The sequence below is a fragment of the Canis lupus genome, chromosome 20 (assembly GCF_048164855.1).
Source record: "Canis lupus baileyi chromosome 20, mCanLup2.hap1, whole genome shotgun sequence".
Classification (NCBI taxonomy): domain Eukaryota; kingdom Metazoa; phylum Chordata; class Mammalia; order Carnivora; family Canidae; genus Canis; species Canis lupus.
This window is the reverse complement of record NC_132857.1, coordinates 52,698,958-52,723,579: the sequence shown is the minus strand read 5'-3', so window position 1 is coordinate 52,723,579 and position 24,622 is coordinate 52,698,958. Positions and strand designations below refer to the sequence as shown.

At 36.6% G+C, this 24,622-nt stretch overlaps 1 long non-coding RNA gene across 2 annotated transcripts in view; it reads right to left on the bottom strand.

The window, feature by feature from the left end:
• LOC140611963 (uncharacterized) overlaps window positions 1-24,622 on the bottom strand; it is a 157,786-nt gene that overhangs the window by 14,932 nt on the left and 118,232 nt on the right. The window contains exons 9-10 of one of the 2 annotated variants that reach the window (XR_012013294.1): window positions 4,969-5,234; window positions 3,357-3,624 (exon numbers count right to left, since the gene is read on the bottom strand). The exons of the other annotated variant lie outside the window; for it this stretch is intronic. This is a non-coding gene — a long non-coding RNA (uncharacterized lncRNA). Of the gene's footprint in view, window positions 1-3,356; window positions 3,625-4,968; window positions 5,235-24,622 lie in introns of those variants that run through there. 2 annotated transcript variants of the gene reach the window in all.

Below are 24,622 nucleotides of genomic sequence, written 5' to 3'. Positions count from 1 at the left end.
GTATGGTGATCGAAGTAGAGAGCAAGGTCCTGAAACCTTTGGGCAACCATGTGGAGAGGAAGCACCTGCCAGCCCACCGTGGGCAGTAGCCCGGCACAGCAGGTGTCTGTCTACCTTCTAGGCTCCGCACGACCTGCTCTCTCTCATTTGCACACACTCTCTCTCTCTTTGTCTCATTTAGTTTTCCTCATTTCCCCTCTCTTCTCCTCCTGCTATTCCTCTTTCCCCTTTCTCTTGCTTTCTCCCTCTCCTCTCCTGAGATGGAGTTTCAGTTTCGGTTAGCATTTAGAATGAATCTTGCTTGCTCTGATCTGGTTAATCCATTCTGACTGTGAGGTTCATTCGGCAGTAGTATAACTCTTCAGAAAGATTGCAGGATAATGAGGACCAAGTGACCCTGAAAGCTGCGCTGTCAGGGGCTGATGAGCCAACCTGATAACCTAACTTAAAATTTAACATTTTAAAAATATGTGCTCCTCATCTGGAAAACATATTAAATCTCTAGTAAGGAGTTTTAATATTTTGGGGTTATGTGTTAGAAGATTTAAGACTTCTTACATATTCCGCTTGGATAGCATGAAAACCCAAACCAAATAAAAAGAATTAAAAACCCCCATTGAATGGTTGAAATGCATGTCTATGACTATGATCTTTCAACAGAGGCATTTGAAGAAGGTATTTCTAAACTGCTCTTGTTATTTGACTCTGACCATTGCAATCAAGGAAGCCATCGCCAAAGCAATAACCCCCATCTTTATCATGTTTTAATCTCTTCTTAACCTCTTTCACACTTAGAAAGCATCTTCTTTGCTATTAACTATGTTAATATCTGTCTCCTCCATCTTTATAAGAAGCTCCATGAAAACACAGAAATGGTTACTTTTCTTCCTATATCCTGGCACCTAGCACAGGACCTAACCTATACTGTTAAGTAACCTGCCAATACTCAATCTGAAAGCTTCTTTCAAGAAACTAAATTGAGTATATGTTTCATATCATCACCCTGTTGAGGTCTACATGTGTGAATACAGTGTATGGGAATGAGTGAATGGGAACAACTTCATGAGAGCTCAGAGAGTTTATTAGGAAAACATGATCATTTCAACAGTAGTCAAGACCAAAAAATCTGATTATGTATTTCCTAATATACAACATTTCAGGATTTAGGAACCTTTGCAAATGGCAGATGTTTCCTCTATATTCCTGAAAGCCACTGAGCTTGCCATAGAGAGAAAAGAAATAACTAAAAAAATTTTCCATTTATACACATTCTGCAACTTTATAATTTTATTCCTTCATTCATATATAAATATAGTTTTTAAATGCAAGGTAAAATAGTAGATGGAGGAAATACTCATAACTTCACTCTTCAGAGGGTGTGATATTTTGGAAACACTATTCTATGTATGATTCTTCTGCTTCTGGGATCCCAAAGATGTAATGTGGTCCCGAAGACCCTCCCTAGGCTGCTATCTACCGCCTTACCTCATTTCACCTGTGTCAGTTTCTCAAACTCCAAGTGATCCTAATCATTGTAGAACACACATTGGTGCCCAAATAGAATACTCTTTCTTCAAATCTCTGCTAGTTAACTCTTGCTGTTTCTCCATATCTTAATTACTCATAAATGCTGAAAAAATACTTTACTTATCCTTCTTCTCCAGGTCAAATATGTTATCATATGCTCTCACTTTTCTGCACAAATTCTTATTCTAAGCACAATAGCTCTTTCCATTTCCTTCTGTGATAATTTGATCAATGTCTATTTCTACCACTAGTCTGAAAGCTCCATGTAGGCAGAGAGTACTTACAACATGTATTGAAAGAATATGGAAGTGCAAAACCAGCAGATGATATCTCCTAGCTCTACATTTTACTGGGTTTTAAAATCTAGATTTAGTCTATTTAACAGCAACGATTTAAAGTCAAACAAACAAAAACGGCGAGAAAATGGATCATTTATGATAAATGCTTCACATTAGGTCAACATGCAGAGCGTGAATTGTATTTTTTATCTATTCATGAATGTTTGGTACTGTACAAAAATCACAGTGATCTATCTAATATATCTGTTATTCAATTTACCACCTTTTTAAATCTTTGTTTCTAAAGTTGTCCCATTGCATCCGAACCCCGTGCTAACACCTAAAGATTGGAACTAGCAGAAATCAATAATAAGGCATAATTCAGTTACCATATTCACTTGAACTTCTGAATTCATTCATTCATTTATATACTAACACACTCAAAAATTAAATATTTAGCACCTAGGATACAACATACCATATGGATAGCAAGAATGTCTTGATATACTAAGCACATAAAAAGTTCTTATTTTCCACCACTCCTTGATTTAACTTAGAACTTAAGATAATCTCATAAATTGTTGCAACAAAGCCAGTGTGATGAGTCATGCTAGCTGCTTAAACTAAGCATGAGAATTTCAGAAGCAGGGATCATTGCTCGTAGAGACTTTGGAAAGAGATGTCAAGATGGTAGTGTTTGCACTGTCCACTATGGAACTGGAGAGGTTTTGCTGGATTAAAAAAAATCAGGCAGGGAAAAAAAAAAAAAAAAAAAACAATTCAGGCAGAGAGTATGACATTAACCAAAGGGAGGAGGCCAGAGGTCTCAATGGGCAGCATGAGGAATCCAGTTGAACTGATGAGTAACAATCCAGAGCAATTAAAGGTAACGCTGGAGAGGAAGACTGACTCATGTGCCAAGGGTCTTGCATTAAGGTGACAACACTTTGTGTTGCCCATGAGTGTCCGTTTTATGCCTCATACATCCTACCTGGTTTAGTTTTTGAAAATGCTATTCCCAAAATAGTTATAAATAGAACTCCTTTATAAGTCTACCAAATATTAGAACCAATTTATTAATCAGTCAATTAATACTTTAAAGCTTATGTGCTTTTATAACTTTAGCATCCCATTTGACTCGTAGATCTGTCTCTACTTAGAAAACAAATCAGAAAACTCTACTAGCAAAGATGTTTCTATAGTTGCTTCTTAGGAGTGAGACAATGAGAAAAAAACCTCTGTAAGCCTGTTTCCTGATGGGTTAATATCTTATACCGCATCTTGGATATTAAATATAAAATGTATGGAACATAGCTGTACTCAACATATGTTAGTTTTCTGATTCTTTTCATTAAAAAACCACTCTAAGTTCCTCTTACCAAATGTTTCTCAAATTCAGAAATATAGTCATTTAATACATAGCATATTTTTCTAAATAATGGTATTTATAGCTGCATTTATAGAAATGGAATTCTGTGTTTATAAAAATGGAATTCCATGATCAAATCCACTTAGATAAAAGTGCATTTCATCGTGCTTTTTGTTATGGCATGATGTTTGGGCCCACCTCCACCCCCAAATTCGTATGTTGAAGCCCTAACCCTGAATGTGCTGGTATCTGGAGGTGAGACATTTGAGAGGGAATTAAGGTTAGATTATGTCATGAGGGTGGGATCCTCATAATGGAATGACTGTTTTTATAGGCAGGGCAAGAGGGGGATCTCTGAGAAAAGGCCATGTGAGCACACAATGAGGAGACAGCAGTCTGCAAGCCAGGAATCTGCCCACATCTTGATCTTGCTCTTCCAAGCCTCCAGAGCTGTGAGAAATAAATGTGTGTTGTTTAACCCACACAGTACAGTCTACGGTATTTTTGTTATAGCAGCTAGAGCTGACTAAGACAATCTTGGATAAACTTACTAAAGATTCACAATAAGCATTACCCAGGCTTTGAAGTGTTCAGAAATAAATTTATTTAAACTTTGGTAACTCCATCTGCCAAATCTATTAGATCATGGAACTCTTTTGCCAAGTAGAATAAAAAGACATCATGTAGGAAAAAAAACGTATCCCAAATTATTGTGGGAACTATTGTGAGACTTATTCCAATGTTGACTCCTATTAGTATAAATAACCAGTTAATTGGAGATATTAGTCAGGAGTCATGAATGCAAGTGATTAGGATTTTATTTGTCTGTATTCTACGTAGCTGAGTGGTTTTTGTGGAGTAGGATAAATGGGATAATTCATCCCTAGACTTTAGGGACCATAACACAATGAACCTGAACTCAAGTGCATCCAAACTACAATTTATCATGCCCCTTGTTGTTAATAAGGAGGTGAATATATAAAAATACTCCAGAACCGATAGCTCTTTTCATTTCTCCCAGCTATTTAAAGAAATAAAATTTCCAATTGCCCCTCACAGCCTATTCTGGGGTATCCCTTTCCAGAGCAGTCCTCAATTGAGATGTTTTTGCTAAAGGTTCAACTCAACTCTACCGCTTTTATTCGAGTGCGTTCCTTTGTGTTTGGTCTGTCACAGACACCCAGAACAACTGCTGAGCATCCTTCTCATAAATGTTTCATATACTTGACGACAGTATTTATCCCTTAGTTTCCGCATGTTTGGATTTTATTCAATATCTTTTTGGTTGATGTGGAGGAAAGGGAGATGGCACTTATGTTTCATACTCCACATTGCTGCCAGCTCTATCGAAAACACAAATTGATAATGTCAGTCCCTGCTTAAAATCCTCTAGTGATTTCCCACTGACTCCAAAGTTAAAGCCAACCTTTATAACATAGGCCAAGAGATCTTTCATCTGGCCTCTGTTTGACATTCTACCTGAATTCTTAATAATAATCTACTTCCACTCCAATCCCACACCAGAAGAATTTGTGAGATAGGCCATACTGTTTACATCTTTATCCTTTCATGGGATTCTGTTTTCTCTACCTAGAATGCACTCCCCCACCCCCGCCGCCGTCGCCTTCTTTAATTTAATGATTACCCATGCTAGAAGACTTGGCTTAAATTACAGTCAAGTGAAATGTTTTTTGTTCCCATCAGGCAGAGGTGTTCACTCCCTTTATGCTGCCCCATGTCTGAGCTGATTTCTTTTGTTGACCTTGTAACCTTGAAGTATAATTATGCATTCACCTGCATTTTTCCTCTACTGCACACTGACGATGTTGACAACAGGGTATGCTTAACTCACACGTTCAGAATGATAGCTGATGAAGAGGAAGGGGTTGTTTTTCTCTTGAAACCAAAATTCCAGGGATAGGTAGTCCAGAATGAGTACTGCAGCTCAATGACACCAGTAGGGAGTGGACCCATCCCATCAGCCTTCAGGTCTCCATCATTATCCTAATTGCCTAATAGGCACAGATGGCTTCTTTGCTCCCAGATATCACATCCACAAACTTGGCAAGAAAAAGGAAGGGAAACAAAGCAAGAAGGTCCTGGAGTTGGCAACACAGTTTCCTAAAAAACCGTACAAGCCTCCCGCTTACATCTTGTTGCCCCAATTGGATTACGATCCCCTTATTACAATAGAATTAGGGATGGCATGTATGTTGGATTGGATATATTTTTCCCCTTAAGAAAGTAAAGGTGTGAGTAGCAAAGAAGAAAGGCAGATGATGCACGTCCCTAGCAGGGTTTGCTACAGAGATTCCATCTTCATTGCCCTGATTTATACTTACCTCTACTCTGTGCTCAATGATTATTAGAGGAATAAAACACAAAATGACCAAAATCTAGTTTGTGTGTTTTTTTAATTATACTTCTTAATTTAATATTCCCTAAAGCATATGTCTGCTTTCTACCAAGGGCTCATAATTTTGAAGTGATGGTTTCTGACTTTGCTTTTTCCTTTTATAGAATTTTAGTAAGATAAAAGGCATTCTCCTTGTTTTAGACTTCCCTTGTCTTAACCTTGCAGAGTGAAAACTTTGAAGAAATTGCCCACGCAACCACAATTAAAAATATTAATTCTAAACTTTTATTGAAGGAATCCATTTTTGTCACTTAATGAATGGGCACTGATATAGTCATATGACAAAAAAAATAATTTGGGGGATTCTAAGCTGTTTTATAGAAAGTATTTTTCTTTTTTGTTTAATATCACTTCTTGTAATTAAAATGAAAAGGGAAAGCATAAATGTACTTTAAAATACACCCATTTAGTTAAAGTCAGTACTTGGGTAGGCCAAAAATACAGGTGATTTTTTTTTTTTTATTCTGCTCCCCATGTCCATTTTTTTTTTACCCATCTCCATTTTTTTCTAGCAACTCTCCCAAATCCCATTTATTTATTCATTTTTTTAAAAAAGTGTTTGCTAAACATCTACTATATGCTGTCACTGTTCTAAATATTTATGAATATTTATGAATATACTATATATTTATGAATAAACTATATAAGAGATAACTGTATTTTAGATCATCTTTATGTAAACAAACTCTTGTCTAAGTTGCTTGGACTTTCCTTATTACATAACTCAATGATCAATTATCTGTCCTCATGCCATTTGAACTGTCAGGAATATTTTGACACTTTTGACCACTACTTCCATCTTAAAACACCCTCTATATGTGGCTTCCAGGTCGCTACTTTCCCTTGAAGTCATCATGTTTATATCCTCTCAGTCTCATTTTTCAGTTATTTCTCAACTCCCCAAGCCCAAAATAAATAGTAGAGGCATACAAGACTCAACTCTGAGATCTTTTTTTTTTTCCCCTCATCTACTCAGTTTTTTTTAGATGAGTTTATCTAATCTTAAGGCTTTAGGTAATCTCTACATGCCAACAATATCACAAATTATATCTTAATTCTGGTTTTATATATCCAAATGTCTACCTAACATATCTATTTGATGCTAATGGGACATATCAAATCCAACATGTAAAATCACAGTCCTGATCCCTGTTCATCTATCCTCAAATCTGTTTTTCCCAAATCTACTTTTTCCATAGTGGTTCTCATCTCAGTAAATGGCAATTCAATGTTTTTGGTTGTACAAGCTTAAACGCATAGTCTTTCTACTTGGTCTTTTCTTTCTATCATACTCACCTTCATCCATCAGCAAATCCTATTGGCTTAAACTTTAAATATTCAAATCTAACCATTTCTCACTATGTCCATTACTACCACCCTGGTCTAAGCCATCAATATCATTTGCCTGCACAGTTATATATTTGTCTGTGTAATACATTTGCACAAGTTGTCTAATTGGTCTCCCTGATGGAAACATCACCCACCGTAGCATCATCTCAACACAGCAATCAGAGTAATACTAGTACAAATGACTCAGATGTTACTCATTGTTTTAAAACTCTTTGATAACTTTCCTCTCATGCATAGGAAAAGCCAAAGCCCTTATAATGCCCTATGTGTTATATTGATTTTTATTTTTTTAAAGATTTATCCACTTATTTTTAGAAGGGTGAGGGGCAAAGAGTCTTAAACAGACTCTATGCTCAGTGCAAACCCAGACACAGGGCTCAATCTCATGACTTGAGCCAAAACCAATAGCTAGACACTTAACCAACCAACCAACTACATTTCTAACTTCACCTGCTATGATGACTCTTATCTTGCTGCAGGGATACTGGCTTCTTTCTTATGTCCTGGCTTTTAGGATTCCAAGACTCCTCATTTCAAAGCCCTTTTACTTTCTGTTCCTTCCCCCAAAAATACGTAACTATCTACCTGGTTCCCTTCTTGATTTTCTACAATTCTTTGCTCAAATGACACCTTCTCAGTGATAACCCTTATAAAATTACCAATGACCACCTCATCCTGAACTTGGCACTCTTCATACTTATTTTGGGTTGTTTTCCCCTATTACATTTATTTATTTGTTTATTTATTTATGACTTTATTTATTTATTCCTGAGAAACACAGAGAGAGACAGAGGCAGAGGGAGATGCAGGTTCCCTATGGGGAGCCTGATGTGGGACTCGATCCCAGGGCCCCAGGATCATGATCTGAACCAAAGGCAGATGCTCAACCACTGAGCCCCTCAGGTACCTCTTCTCTACTACATTTATTAAAACCCAAACAACAAACCAAACATATATTTATGGTTGCTCTTATTTGTCTGTCTAGCCATTTTAGATGTCAACTTCATGATGGCGGTAACTTGTCTGTTTTGTTTATTAATATATCCTCACAGCTAGAATGGTGCTCTGCATATAATAGAAACTCAGTAATTTTTTTCAAATAAGAATAGATGAATAAACCGAAGCATAATATATAAATAACACTATAATATGTTCTTAACAACAACAACAAAAAACATTCAGTCTTCTATATTATGAGTATTAGATTTTTGCCCATAAAATGATTCAAATAAAAAGACATCAAGAAGTCTTTAAATTCAGATGTTTCATAAAGCTTACAGTCTACCTTTCTCTTTTAATAAATGACTAGGACTCAGGTATACAACAGCATACAAAAATAGAAACTGTATCTATCAATAATCAAAAGAGGACAATCAAAGAAACATGTGCTGACTAAATATGTCTTTTCTCCTTATAGTGTCTATCACAGCTTAAATACTACTTTAGTTTCTATGGTCTCATAGGTTATAATTTTCTTTTTATTAGAATAAGAATGTTTTAAATGGCTCCTTTTATGCGATGAGAAGGTATTTGCTGATCATTTAAAATAGCTTACAAAGATAAATATATGTTAAATGGTTTTCTATTTAAAACTTAGAAATAACCCTCAAAGACCAGACAGTAATTACTCTTAATAACAAATTAAACTATTACCTGCTAATATTTTCTGGTTTTTAGTCTGAAGATGGTCATAATGAAAAAAAAATCAGAAAAAGAAGTATCTTCAAAACTGCCAATTTGCATGTTTTGGTAAAGAAATTGCATTTTTAACATTTAGGGAAGAAAATTGCATTAAATGAAATGGGGTGAAAGCCACTTATGTTTCTAGTCATTCTTTTTAAAATGTAATGATGGTGGACACATGCTGGTGGTTCCATCTTCACACAGAAAACAGAATTGTACGTGAGGGACTTCACAATGACCTTTTCTTTTTTCCGTCTCAAATGTGCTCCCCCTGAAACAATTCAACCTACACAGAATTGTGAATATATGCTTCTAATCCTTCCACTTTGTTCATTTTTGTAAATTGTGATAATTTTTGTAAATTTCTTTCCCTTTGCCTTACTTTTAAAATCCCTTCAGGTTTTTCTCATTCCACTGATTTGTCAGTAACACTCACAAGTAGTGGAACAAATGTGACAAGGAAAAAACAATTGGTCAGGGCAACCTCTCAACTTCCATTTGTGAATGGAGCCTCATAATACTGGTGATGTGGGGTACAGCATGCTCTCTGAGCTTTCCTGAAATATGTTCTCTCCACTGCAGCTAGCAATCATGTTGACAGACAGATAGACAGAAAAAGAAAAGATCCCAAAAGTTAGTTTACTCTGGATGCAAAGTTCAGACATTTCAAAAAGTGTTTTATTTTTATTGCTTTTAACTCCTTCTGAAATATCTTAAACTTATACATCTATAGGTTAAAAAAAAAGGAATGATCAACTTCCATGTAACATGAAATAATTGTAGGAGATTTAACATCTGGCTGAAAGATTATTTTACACAAAAATATGGAAAGTCTCATTGTGATCAATGAATTCCTTGACATAGAGTCTCAGTGGGGTACATGGTGAAAGCTGAGAGGCGGAGCAGAGAGGTTTATTGACATGGTGAATGAGGAATACATCTAGACCAATAAAGCAAGAGGTTTCAACCACTGAAAGTCCAAGAAGCATTTCCAGCTGGCCATCGTGTGACTTTATAACTGAATTATCAAAAGATGCACAGACTTGCTCTGAAATGACCTCTCCTCCTCAATGTTAGAAACAAAACCACTCTGACTTTGAGATTTTCAGCAGAATCCAGCAACAAAAAGGACAATTATCTGTTGGGCCCACGAATTGGGAAGAGATGAGAACATTTTATTGTTATGTACTTCTGAATATATTTGGTATATAAGTAAAAATAAATAGATAATCATCCAAATTATTTGCTCAGAAAATACTCATCATCAGACTGGTCCATATTTTAAGGTCCTTGATGGGTTTCCTGTTCTTCTGGAAAGTATAAAGCCAACTCTTCTCCTGACACTATTTTAAGGCCCTTTCTTCTGAAAGTAGGTATCTTTTTTACAGCCTTTCTTACAGCTGTGTCCTCCTTACAAACAACATCTTATTTTAAAATAAAGTGTGAATTTAGTTAAAACAAGATTTGCCCATTGAGACACCTAAAAGTCCTGGAAAGTCTGACCTTTCCCTAGTTCATAACTAGGCCTGAGAAACGATGGAACCATCAGTTTTTTTTTTTTAAGGAAATATTTTATTTATTTATTCGTGAGAGACACAGAGAGAGAGAGGCAGAGACACAGGTAGAGGGAGAAGCAGGCTCCCTGCAGGGAGATCCATGCGGAACTCCAGGTATCATGCCCTGAGCCAAAGGCAGATGCTGAACCACTGAGCCACTCAGGCGTCCCAAGTTCTCAGTTTTCTGAGAGTGAAGACTATGTTTTCTGGTCTATAATCTGCTCACACAGTTATACAAGGTGACACACACATTCTTGAAAATTGTAGTCGAGGACTAATTGATTCTGAATAGCTACATAAAATAAACTTCTTCTAGGACAGTAAGGTTACAAAGTCTGGTTTAGAACATACTGAAACCCCTGATACATTGGCACAAATGGAATAAAGCAAAATCTCTTTCTTTTCCAGTAAGATCAACACCTGCAGAGCCAGACTCAAAGTTTGCAAGATGTTGGAATAGATATCAGAAGGTCTTTTTCTAGCTCAAATATCTTGAATTTGTATTTCCAGGCTGCTGACAGGATTGAGGTTGGACTTTACATGGTTTCAGGAAGTCAAGACTTCTCCAATATTCCTTCTCTTCCAGACTTCCCCTTGACCATTCTCTACACCTAAAGCTATTTAATAAGGCAGAGCTTTGAGCCATTAGAGGCAAGGCTTAAATGAAAATGCAACTGAAAGAGTCTGTTTTCATAAAACCACCCTATCCCATAGAAGATAAATTAGGCATTTCCTAGGAAAACATGCTAATGGGAGACAAGGAAAGTCAGCACGTAGATTTCTTAGAGAAAGCATGACACATTATGTAGGGTGTTTTGCATTTGATGCAACTCTTCTTTCCTTGAATCCCCACTGTAGCTTAGCAGTCGGCTTGAAATCAGTTGGAATAACCTCCCACAAGAAGAGAGTCCTGGTCTTTAAGGAATCTTAACTCTGAATGGAAATACAAATGTCAAAAAAGGAACAATGTGAATCACAGAATAAGCATAACCTTGGTTGTATTTGATTCAATTTTATCTATTTACAAATGTGGAAACCAAGGCTTAGGAAGTTAATGACTTCCTCAAGAAGCCAAATAAAGATGAACCTGGGTTTCATGCACAGACAGACCAGACCAGGAAGAAAAATACACAATAATGAATAGATAATTATTTTATTCACTCTGAGTTTTCAGAATATATTTACACACACACACACACACACACACACACACATTTTTCCCTTTATGATAGTGCTTTGGTGCACTAGTTATTTGACCACTAAAAAATAATTAATATTTTACACAATGTTGTCCACATTCTATGTGTCCTAGAAATAACTGTGCTGAATACATTAGTGAATACCTAAGTTAGCGAACTTGGAGAATAAAATATTTTTTCCCACATAACAGATCAAATAATCATTTTAGATTTCAAGCTGTATAAAATGTATTTTTTCAAAGATTTTATTTATTTATTCATGAGAGACACAGGGAGAGAGGCAGAGACAGAGGCAGAGGGAGAAGCAGATTCCCCGTGAGGAGCCTGATGCAGGACTCGATCCCAAAACCCCAGTATCATGACCTGAACGGAAGGCAGACGCTCAATCACTGAGCCACCCTGGCACCCCTATAACATGTATTTTTGATGGCCAATCATATTGGACAACAGGACTTGCATTCTTATCATTATATATGAATATAATAATATTTTTGAATATTTAATTTTGAATATATAATTTTTGTGTCCTCAACTATTAAATGTGTGTTAACCACCTTATTATACATGTTTACACTGAAAATAGAGAGAGAAAAGATATACAATGTCCCTTGGCAAATGATGAAATGTTGTAAAATAAAATAAAGAGGACAACGTACATTTCAGCTTCCTAAAACTATCTATGTGACCCTGAAATGCATGTCAGGTTAACTCATTTTGTTTTATACTTTCTCTTCTTTCACTTTGACCATCCACCTTGTTGCCCATAAGTGTGTTTTTGAGTGGAAAAGGAAACGCTCTCTTCCTAATTTTGAGAGGAAAATAGATGGGAAATAACAGAAGGGCATTTTTCTTCCGTGACTAGACATTCAGCGAACAAGCAGGTTGTTTTGACAGATGAGCTAAAGGTCTGTCCATCATAGACGTGGGAGGTCCTCACTCCTCTGACTGCTGAAGGAAAAATGCTGAAAAACAGCCAATGTGTAGATTGATCGAGAGAAAACATAGGCAAAATTGTTCAAGAAAATAAGACTAGAATAAAGACTGCCGGTGATAAAATAAATGATGTTCTATGTGAATAAATGTGTGCTTACATAATTCTATTATTTATGATCCTTCTTTGGAGAATACTTACTATATTTCAGTCTGTTTGTTCTCACATAAAGCATGCACCTGGTTATAAAATTGGCCGGAGTCATAATGATATCCCAAACCCTTGGGGCTGTTCTCACCCTTCCTCTCACCATGACTTTGGCTTTGGCCATATCCTATTCATTTCTCCTGATCTCCCTCTCTCACATCTTTTTTGCTCTACTTCCTCAATACACTATTGAATAGAACTCCTCAGCTATTTAATTTTGGGAAAATAAACACTTGTTTCTATGCGTGTGTAAAATGGGTTTAGTAAAAAACTTCTCTACTGACTTTGGAGGCTACCTTTTTTATTCCCCAGCTTTACTGAGATATATTTAATGAATACAATTGTAAGATAGTACAAGTATACAATGTTATGACTTGATATATATACACAAGGATGTGAAAAAAATTTCCTCCCATTGAGTTAAATAACAAATCTGTCACCTCACATATTTACCTTTTTGTGTGTTTATATTTATATAGTTATATTGTCTTAGCAAATATCACAATAGAATATTTACTATAGTTACTACCGTATTATACATTAGGACCTCAAAACTTACCCTATAATTGAAAGTGTGCACCCTTTTACTAGCTTCTCCTTATTTTCCCCATCACTTAATGTCTGTCTATTTCTATGAGTTTGGCCTCTTTTTTTTTTTTAGTTCCATATATGATACCATGCAGTATTGACTTTCTCTATCTGACTTACCTCACTTGGCACAATATCCTCTAGGTCCATCCATGTTGTAAATGACAGAATTTCCTTCTTGTTAAAGGCTGAAAAATCTATTTTTTAATGCACATCACATTTTCTCAACTTATTCATCTATTGATAGACACTTAGGCTGTTTCCATTCCTTGGCTATTGTGAATAATGCTACTGTGAACATGAGAGTACAGATATCTTTTTGAGATAATGATTTAATTTCCTTTGACTATACCCCCAGAAGTAGAGTTGCTAGTTAAAATGGTAGTTTCATTTTTAATTTCTTAAGGAACCTACATATGGTTTTTCATGGGGCCTTTACCAGTTTGTATTTCTACCAACAGTGTATATGGGCTCCCTTTCCTTCATATCCCTGCAAATATTTGATAATAGACATCCTAGCAGGTGTGTTTCTATAGACAAATGGGATATCAGAAAGATAAACTAAAAAAATAATTGTATTTACAACTGCATCAAAAAGAATGAAATGCTTAGGAATAAACTTAACCAAGGAGGTTAAAGATCTGTACACTGAAAATTGTAAACATTGATGAAAGAAATTGAAGAAGACACAAGTAAATGGAGAGGTAATCTGTGTCCATGGATTACAATCATTAATATTGATAAAATATCCATGCTACCTAAAGCAATCTAGAGCATCAGTGCAATCCCTATCAAAATCCCAATGTCATTTTTCACAAAAATAGAACAAATAATCTTAAAATGTGTGTGGAACCACAAAAGAGCCCAATTAGCCAAAGTAATCTTGAGAAAGAAGAACAAAGCGGGAGGCATCACATTTTCTGATCTCAAAACATATTGCAAAGCTATGGTAATCAAGAGTATGATATTGGCAAAAAAAACAGACACATGAATCAATATAACAGAATAGAGAGCTCAGAAATAAACCCAAACTGACCCATATGGTCAATTAATTTATGACAAAGGAGAAAAAAGGTTATCCAATGAGGGAAAAGAGCAGTCTCTTCAATAAACAGTGCTGAGAAAACTGGACAACTACACACAAAAGAGTGAATCTGGACCACTATGTTACACCATACATAAAAATCAACTCCAAATGGTTTAAAGACTTGAACTTAAGACCTGAAACAATAGAACTACCAGAGAAAACCACGGTTGTTAAGCTCTTTGACATCAGTCTTAGCAATGATTCTTTGGATTTGATAACAAAAGCAAAGGCAACAAAACAAAAATAAATTACTGGAACTATGTCAAAATAAAGAGTTTTTGCACATCAAAGGAACCCATCAACAAAATTAAAAGGCAGCCTCTGGAATGGGAAAAAAAATATTTGCAAACTTCATATCCAATAAAGAGGTTAATATCCAAAATACAGATGCACCTTAACAGCAGCAACAGCAACAACAAATTTAAAAATGGGCAAAGGACCTGAATGGACATTTTTCCAAAGAAAATATGCAAATGGTAACAGACATAAGAAAGGGTGCTCAGCATTGCTAATCATCAGGGAAATACACATCAAAACCGTGATGAGACAATATCACCTCTCACCTAAGATATCCATTATCAGAGTGATGAGAGGCTATTGCAAGAAATACTTCAAAGGACTGGAGGTGCCTAAAGGAGAGTAAAATATTGCATTATAAGAAATACTTATTCTTTTAGCTTGTTATTTGGCAATAAGAAAGATGGTACTGTATCACCAAGGCAGATATTTCCAGGCTTGTTAAAAGTGAATACTTGCCCTATCTGAAATGAAGAATTAGAATTGGAGGTGCAGTTAGTGGCTGGAGGAGAGAGAAGTTTACAAGTTGCACTTCTGTTAAGTCTTGGGTTTGTACTCATTGATCAATCTCTAACCAAATGAGTGAATTGGCAATAAAATAAAAGCAGCATTAACATCTTTATATCATGTATAATGTACCAAGAAGAGAGAGGTGTGGTGACTTGCTCGGGGCTATATTTATGGGAGAACCATTATTGTTAATGAAATACACAAGCAAGTGAAATGACTAGAACCTTCAAAAATATTTGAACACATAGAGGGTTTTTCAGGTCTTTTATCTATTGTCCTTATTAGAAGTCCAATTAAAATTGGCTTTATTCATTCAGTTTTTGTAAGAAATGAGTTGGTTCTTCTAACTTTGATTTCATTGTTAAGTATTGCCAGATCCAGGGCCCAAATTAATATTTGCAGTATATGAATTTACTCTTATGTAGGTTTTACATAGGTCACTTTTTGTTCAAGATTTATGTGCTTTGTCACAGGTAACAAAACCTACAAGAAAGTTTAACAAGTATGGCTTTTCCCAGGTAATTTAGGCTTGATTCTCAGTAATGACTCCACTGGTTGCTTTGGGTCATGCCCAATCTTGACCAAATTAGAGTGGCCAACTAATTTGTATCCCCTGATGGGCTGAGCTAGATTCAAATGCCTATTACTGGAGCAGTGAGGGCATCCCGCGGCAAATAAACATACCAAGAAGGGAGACTGATGGTTCCCAGAAATCTGCCTGTCCCGTGTTAATTGCAAAACTGATGATTTCCCAGCTCTAACCACCACTAGTATCCCTAAGTTCAGGGGATGCTTAAGTGGAATTTTCATCGTAAGGAGAGGAAAAGAGTTATTTGAGTTGGTGGATTTCGACTTTGCACACCAATATTTATTTATTTTTAATATTCCTTAAGAAGGTCAACTCTAGATGAATAATTAACCCTAAAAAAACTACATAATTGATTGTAATTCTTTAAATGTAAGTTTAAATTATTTAAATGCAATGAATGTTGTTACCTACCATTTTTGAGTTAGTCTTTAGGGATCCTTAAAACACTCATCCTAGGTTTATACACATGGTAGTTAATCAATGGATGTTAAATCTGTTGGAGTCATTTTCTCCAGCCATATATCTGCTGGGAATTGTTAAAGAAATAGCTATGTATCTGTATGTAACTCGAAAAGAACAGTAAAAAGGGGAAGGGAAGAGAAGGAAAAAGAAAAGAAAAGGAAGGAAAAGAGAAAAGAAAGGAAAATGAAAGAAAAAGGAAGATAAAGAAAAAGAAAAAGAAAAGCTATTTTCCCTCAAATACCTATTAAGAAATGAAAGCAAGTCCTAAAGGATGAGAAGTTTCTATCCTCCTCATGGGGTATATTTAGAACTATGGCCATGACTCACTAACAGATTACAATCAATTTCATGGCCACAACAATAGCTTAAAATACCAAAACAATGAAATAGAACTCCACAGAAGAAAACTGGCCCTTCACAGGGGCTACATATTGTTTCATGAGATTTTAGTTCCTTTGTTGTTTGTATGTCTGTGTATATACTAGGCCTCACTGCAAACATGTCTCCTTCATTTCATTTCAAGAAAGTTTGAAAAACGCCACCCTCAGAGTGATGGTATGTGTTTGCTTTGTCAGTGTCCATGGTTTATGTTGTCAGCTGGTAGCACAATCAGAGAGCAACATTGACACCTAACATATAACCATATTTGGCAGATGAAGACCTTGGAGAGCATGTGCCACATATGAATCCAGCCTAGGCAGGTTTTCAATTTGTCCATAATGTGCTCATTGGTTTGGAACTCTGTGGATGTACGTGTCCTTTGGTATGGACGGATTTGTGTGATTTCTTGTCAAATCAATGTTTATTGACTAAAATCTATTTTGTTGTTTTGTCCCAGAAATCTATATTGGCACCACTCCCTGTGGATATTTGGCTAGTCAGTGGCAACCAGAGATGCCAGCTAGAGTTTTTACTGTTTTTATGGTGCCAGCTGCTTTCTTGGCTTGGGTTTCTTTTGTTCAGATTGTAAATGAGGGCAAGACACCCAAATCCACCCCAGTGTGCTCAGTGGGAAATGACAGGAGCCCAGTAGCTCAAGGCTAAGCAGCAGGAGCTTTCATGAATGAGGGGTCAGATATAGTGGTGGCTGTAAACGTGGAACTGTGCTAATGGATGTTACGCATAAACATACTGGAGAAGTATGTATTCGAATGTGTATATGTGTGTGTATGTTTTTGGGAGACATTTATTTTCTTTTAATTTTATTGGAATGTCACTATTTTTAACTAAATGAGATGACTGATTTTGTGAAATATGTAAGAAAGTCAAAATACAGGGGAAAAAAGTCTCTTCTCGCAGTTACAGTTTTAAGTATGCAATTTTTTAAAAAAAACATTCACAGATTATGTTAATAGATCATCCAGGATCCTGTTTTCTTCTATTCCTAGTGTATGCACTTTGGCCATTCTAAGATTCTTTAGGATTTTTGTCAGATGTACAATGAAAGAAACAGAAAAACATGAAATTTAAATACCTCAGATGATATGATTTATTTGCGGCTCTTATAAAATTTGGGGAGATGGTGACTGACGTAGGTCTATAATGAAGAATTTGAATTATCTGTGTGCTTAATGATCGGGGCTTTCAGATTCAGATTATCACAAGTAATTGAGATATAGATGAAGCACACAGGATGTCCCTTAGAGATGAGTGGGGCAGGAAGGCTTTGGGGCAGAGCTAAAGGATTTTTTTATACACATGTGAATGGTTCCAATTTTTTTTCAAAAAATAAAAATAAATAAAAATAAAATAAATGTCTTTCAATGTATTCCTCTACAATAGTAAATGGTGAAAATGTGAGAAATGAGACATTATTTCCGTGAGTTATGTTGCTGGTGACAAGAGATTAAAAACAGAGTTACCAGTTTATGTCCTGATTTCTAAGCTACATTTCTTCTGTCAATGACTAACTAATATCTTGACCCCAACACCAGAATTTCCACGTTGATTTATATTTCAAGCCCCAATTATGTTAGTTTTTGCTATTCTGGCCACCCAGGTAGTCTCTGCAAGAAAAAGGCTGAAAGGTTAATGAAATCTAATGGGGGTCCCCTGAAGCCACAGTTCTAAGTGCAGACACAGTTGTTAATCCACCAGCAGCCAGGCTCCTACCACCTCACCACCAACAACCTCCAGAGCTCTACCATCTATTACCTTCACTGTTAATTTTGTAAAAGTTCTGAAATTCGCTTATTTCCTGACTCAGACTCTAGATTAAAGCTGTATATACGATCACCCTCTGAAAAGTTTACAAAACACAAATAATCTTCCGTACACTTTTCTCCTCGTCTATATCTAACAAATGGACTTCCTCTGAAAAAATTAACTCCACCAAAAACCAGAAGAGACAGAAGAGACACACCCTGAGCTCCACCCAGCCCTCAGATCAGATGAGAACTTTCTATTTTTTTTAAAAGAAATACCACAATAATTGCTTTTCTGCTGCCTTGCATGAAATCATGAGACATGGAACATCTGCCAAATAATTCTAAGCCTCTTAACGTGATCAACTACATGTGAGTAATGAAAAGGGATTCAGGAGGATTCTTTCAGTATTGAGATCACAAATTGAAAAAAAAAAAATAATAACTAAAAAATCAGCCCCATCGGCCCCCAAAGAAAACATTTCTAAGAAAATTTGTGAAGAGTAACAGCATGAGTTCTTCTCGCTTAAACATTTAGGAAAATGTACTTCTATGCCCACAGAAATGTATGTAAAAGTATGAGCGATGTAATATTTAGACAGTAACTAGGATGGGGACGCTTGTACTTTTTTTTTTTTTTTTTTTAACCTAGCAAATGTCCTGTTTAGCTCACATACAAATTAAAGTGAACCATTCAGAAAAATCTCAGAATACATGATTAGGAAGGAATGAATCTATATTCAAAGTTTTAACGAGAAGAAAAACCCAGCAGTCACATTACTTAGCCTGGAAGTGGGCCTCAATCTTTTGCAGAATGATTGCTGTCATTATTGAAGGGTCCAATACCCTTGCGATTTATTTACAGGCCAAAGCAATGCTTGCGTAGAAAAAAAACCTACACTGTGTGAGGGTTGAAGGACAGATACAGTGGGCCTAATACTAGTTCACAGTTAACTCCTCAACCTTAACTCAATATCCTCCTCATTTTGTAAGAAACAGAGACAGGGCTCATGTCACCATGAGATCACGTACTGCAATCTATGGCCTCCAGGCTCCTGGGTATAGGCCCTGAAACATGTGAAGTCCCAAAGTATTATCACCTAGAGGGCAAAACTCTGGCTGTGTTGCTCAGTTATGGCAAGCAAGCCTGTAGCTGTTCCCAGGGGGCCTCGGAAGGCTCTTGTAAGACAAGAAGTCTGCATAACCTTTCTGGGTCATTCAAATGAGCCAGACGATCGTGGGGGTCTCAGCTCTCTGGAGTGCTCAACGCTTCTGCTTGTTTATTTGGAAAATGTGCTTCTTTAAGCTAGGGCTAAGGATCTCTGATTTATCCTTGTTCTGGATCATTAATAGAGAGAAAATGCATGCCGATATGGAAGGAAGAGTTGTCCTGCAAGCATCGAACCAATGCATTGCAAAGCTGTTTTCTAGCAAGTTCGAGGAATCTCTAGTAAACCCCCAAATCAGAGCAGACCTTGTTAGCTATAAATATCCTGAAGAAAAGGCCTGGGAGATTTGAGTGCATTTCGCCTTTTGTGAGTGTGAATTTAATATTAATGGAGACAACGGAGCTCAGTTCAGGAAATAGTGCCATTGAGTTTGTCTAAGAAGAAACAGAACTACCAGGGTTACATAAATATACATAGATCCCAGTGATACAGCATTTGTAAGAGGGAATTTCCTCCAGCAAGGGGATGTGAGTAATGTAATATAAGAAAATGACTGGACAAGCAATTCAGAATGTGTAAAAAAATACTTCCCTGGAAACTGTGTTTAAGGCAACCACAATTTTCTGGAAGAAAAAAACTGAACTCAGAGGTGGTATTGGCATGTTTAAATTGTTTCTAATCATAAAACATTCAGGTCAGGTGCCTGATTTCCTTGTTCTTCCTGATAAAAAGAAGAACTAAAAACAATATCTTATTTTTTTTTCTGAGTACTAGCAGAGATGCACACGGTTTGCCTGGGTTTCAGACGTAATCTAGCTCTAATTTACACAAACAATTTATGTTATTGCTCTCTAGACTTGCACTGGGAGATTATTACTCCAGTGTTAAATATTAACATTTCTCTACTTTTCTTCTTCAAGAAAACTGGCACTGTATTCAATCCAAGTGCTTTTGTATTCCTACTATCCTCTTTGAGTTGAGGGTGATTGCATAATTAAACCTGGCCTAAAATCAACCATATAAGAGTTGAATGAATACCAAGTCCAACTGGGGAGGATTTACCATATGAATGTTCCTTTCCTAAGACTAAAACACAGGTTAGATTTCCAAGTTTCAGAATGTTGCTCAATGAAAGAAATATGTTGCCCATGAGAAAAAAAAATAAATCAAATGGTGGTGTAATCTATAATCAAAGGCACTAATGGTCACAAAGCATTCAGAACAAAGGTTTGCTGAGCTAGCAAAGACATGAAAAAAGTTTAATACATAATTCATTCTAAGTAAAAGGTCTTTATTACCTAAAAGAATAGGAATGCTTGGTGGTTTAAAGTAATTTTGTTGTTGTTATTTTTGTTTTATTTTTAAATATCTCCAAGACTAACTAGATTAATTCTTTCTGTAAAGGGAAAGACTTCTAAAAATATGAACTTGGAGATAGAATAACTCCCAATACTCTTTTTTTCACTCTCACTCCGCAACTTGAAATACATTTTTTAAAAGACATTAAATTTTCTTTTCTTTATCTGTTTTTGAGACCATTGCAAATGTTTGCCTGCTGGGATACCCCTTGTAAGAAAAAAGCAGAGCTTCATCGCTGCTTACTTGGTACATGAGTTGCTCTCAAAAAAAAAAAAAAATTTTTTTTGATAGACAACACCAATGCTGCAAAGGAATACAATGTCAATATATGCTTATTTGAGACTTTCTACAGTAGGAAACAACAATGCCTGTGTGGAGGAAGAAAAAAGGAGTGTTTTATTTGTCCTTTTATTCACAGGTAGGAGACACATGATATTTATGTGAAAGCAGCTACCCTTGTTTTCATTCCATTGCAAAAACCTTACTTGTTACTCAGCCCTAACACATAAAAAAAAAAAAAATGTGTATGCACATGTGGCCTGCATACCAGCATTTGAGTGGGTGGTGAACAGTAAATCTGTGGTATTAGCAGACGGAAGAAAATGGCTAGGATGCAGATTTAAGGAGGCATCTAAGAAAAGGACAGATAAATTACTAATTGTTTTTGACCATGACAAGATAATACATGTCATTTGTAAAAATTCCATTCTCCAAGCAGCAGACATAATTAAGTTCCTTCAGAAGGAAAACAACAATATGTTAATATTATAAACATTCTAATATTACAACCCAAATGAACCATGCTTTACCTTCTACATTGGGTTCTTCAACAACAATATATTTGTCCATTCTGGTCTGCAAATCTTGTTCCTGCCTCTTGAGGGTAAGGTGTGCTTTGCTATTTTTATATAAAAGTTTGCCACCCCTCAAATGTAATTGATTCCAAAACAATGATTAATTGCAATGTTCAGAGAAGAAAGGGAGTCTAGGTTATTTAAATTTCTGATTTAAATTTTTTTCTTTCGCCATTTTTTCTTTCAATTCTTGAAAATTTTCCCAAGAGCAGAGCTTCTTTCACTTTCGAGTTGGGCAGGGATCTGTGTTCTAGTTTATGTGTGTTTCTAGCCAATTATAGTAACATAAGCTTCTCTGTATATATAGGGCGATGATTGATCCCTTGAGCTTTTATTTTGATCAGCTTTCAGAACAATCCATGAATGATATGCTTCATTATGGAAAGACTTGTGGAGAAAACGGAACCCTTCTCTGGCAAGTTTGCACATTGACTGCTGTAATGTGCCATCATCATGAACATCAATGTCCTTGCAGTGCTGGTGTGATAGTAGAGGGGAGGACTCTGGTACCTTTGCAGTAGAAACATATCGATAATAAATGAAGGGGCACTTTGCTGCTGGAAACACAATTACTAAAATTGGAACAAGTTTAAGGTATAGGAATACCAACTGGAATTTTGGAAAACTGAAATAACAGCATGGAAAGCATTTTACGATATAAAGTAAAAATGTCAAATGTGACCAACATATAAACAGAAGTAGGAACGATTGGGAAAATCTTAATTTTGGTGGATTTATTTCTGTTTATATAATATAAGCAAAAACCTTAAGCCTCTGTCCAGAGAGGCCCATGTACCATTGCTTGATCAGGCCTCTGGAAGGCCTGAGGAGAATGGTGCCATGGAGCCAGCAGGCTTTCTTCAAAACAGTGTCTATGCTGCCCAAGGATTTTTTCCCTTTTTTTTTTTTTTTTTTTAATTAGTACTATTAGAAATGAGCAGGGAAGATGGTTTAATAAGAAGAGCACTGTCTTGGGATCCCTGGGTGGCGCAGCGGTTTGGCGCCTGCCTTTGGCCCAGGGCGCGATCCTGGAGACCCGGGATCGAATCCCACATCGGGCTTCCGGTGCATGGAGCCTGCTTCTCCCTCTGCCTATGTCTCTGCCTCTCTCTCTTTCTCTCTCTGTGACTATCATAAATAAATAAAAATAAAAAAAAAAAAAAAGAAGAAGAGCACTGTCTTAAGACTCAAGCCATCAAAGTCTAATCCTGGGCCAGTTTGTAAATTGCTTTATTATCTTGGACAATTTAATTTTACCTTATGGGAGTTTCAGTATCATTGGCTAAAAAGAAGAATTCATAATATCTAAGATCCTGTGTCAATAGCCAATATCTGTACATATCTAGGGTTCATTCATCAATCATTATGAATCCTTAGTAATATTAGGCTGTCCTCTTGGTATCTGCCTTTTCTACCAAGCAGACTATAGTCTGGTAAGGGAATGGGTTGATTGATTGTTCTAGGGTCCTGGCATAGTGATTTCTAAGTACTGGGGGTCTCATGTTCTATACTTTTTCAGGCCCACACTGAGTGCTCTACCCATGAGGTTGAGCCATTCTTGAAGGTAAGAAGAAGCAAACTGTGAAAGAAGGGTATTAGATATATTAGATGGGGAAAGCAGAGGCCAGGCCCTCTGGGTTCTATAGCAATAAGACTCAGTGCAATAAAACCAGGCATCAGGATGGGAACAGATAACCGTCCTGGTGGCCAGAGCCTGGGGGATTAAACCCAGGCACTGAAGTAAAGCAGAAAGGAGTCAGGACTTGCCTCAAGTCACAACAAAGAAAGTGGAAGAGATATAATGGACCACTCAGAACTTAACCTTAACTAGATACTAGCACTGAAACTGTCTCAGATCCCAGATTTTACCTATTCTCTGTTAAGCATCAAAGTTTGAACTAAATGGTTAAGTCTTTATACCAGCAATTTAAATGAGTGAGTGAGGTTGAAGACGTGTGTACAGGGAGAAGCAGCAGATTTAGCAGGCTGGCTCTGACAAGTCGATGAGTTTTAACGTTTTACTGGACGGTCTCAACCTTACTTTGAGTGAAGCAGGCCTTATCCTAGGCAGAGAAGCTGGCAGGTTACATGCGTATGGGTTGTTGCAAAGACCTATATACACTGATAATTTTATCCTAAAAATACATCAAACTCCTTCATCTGCAATAATTTCTTTTGATCTGCAATCATTCTTTAGGGTCTGGCTCTTTATAAAGAGAATACATGGGTATACATGAGATGAGCAGTACACATCACAAACACCTTAATATCAATAATTTGATTTGATCGCTGTCCTGGAAGAAAGGCAACATGAGAGCATTTGATATTTGGGGGGAAAGTATGATAAATGAGAAGAAATGAAGCAGAAGTGGGGTGCCAGTGAATATATTTCTAAAGGCAAAAGTCTTCTCACTTCGTACTCATCTCCCTAAGAATAAAATAGTAGTAATAACAATAATAATCAGGAGTGATTTGGACTTTCTAAAATGGAAAAATCAACACCTAGAGGCTTAAGATTTAATTTCATTCCCTGCTATATACAAGAGCCTGCCTGTGCGGCCTTAAACTCTAGAGGGCCTAGTAGTTCCTTTTACTAGTCTGGAAGGAAACTCAAACACATCCTTCCCTTAGTCTAATTCCTTTGTGCTGGAGCAGCTCTCTGGGATCCTGGGAAGAAAGGTGCCATGTAAACCATGAGGGTGTGGACTTGGAGCGCTGGGGTGGGGAGCCTGTGCGGTCTTGGATGGAGACTTGGTTTCTCCATGTGCATTCAATTTATGATTTTTTTCATTTCTGGAACTCACTCAGGAGGCTGATGGTGTATGTTATGAGTCTGGAAAAGCACATGCACGAAACAAATAAATAAATAAATAAATAGCTGCCCTCTGCCATAGAAGTGTGCTGCTTCCTCGAGATGAGTCAGTGCGTGGCAGGCCAGTGCAGAGAGCTCATTTACCCCCAACTTTCTCACACGATTCATCTCTCTCAGATTTGCTGGCAGAGGGGCGAGCAGGAGAGGTTGAGGGAAGGAAATAAAAGAATAGTTC